Here is a 303-nt window from a genome sequence, read left to right on the forward strand (position 1 = left end):
TGTGTATGTATAAGTATGTATGTATAGATATGTAGTCATTTATTTATTTGCTTCCGTCATTTGACTGTGGCCATGCTGGGGCACCACCTTTAGTCGAACAAATCGACTCCAGGACTTATCCTTGGTAACTCAAGTACCTATTCTATCGGTTTCATTTGCCGAAACGCTAAGTAACGAGGACGTAAACACACCGGTTGTCAAGCGGTGTTGGGGGAACAAACACAAACACACACATTCATGCATACATATATATGCATATAAATGTATATGTATATATGTATATATATATATATATATATATAT

The sequence above is a fragment of the Octopus bimaculoides genome, chromosome 19 (assembly GCF_001194135.2).
Source record: "Octopus bimaculoides isolate UCB-OBI-ISO-001 chromosome 19, ASM119413v2, whole genome shotgun sequence".
Classification (NCBI taxonomy): Eukaryota; Metazoa; Mollusca; class Cephalopoda; order Octopoda; family Octopodidae; genus Octopus; species Octopus bimaculoides.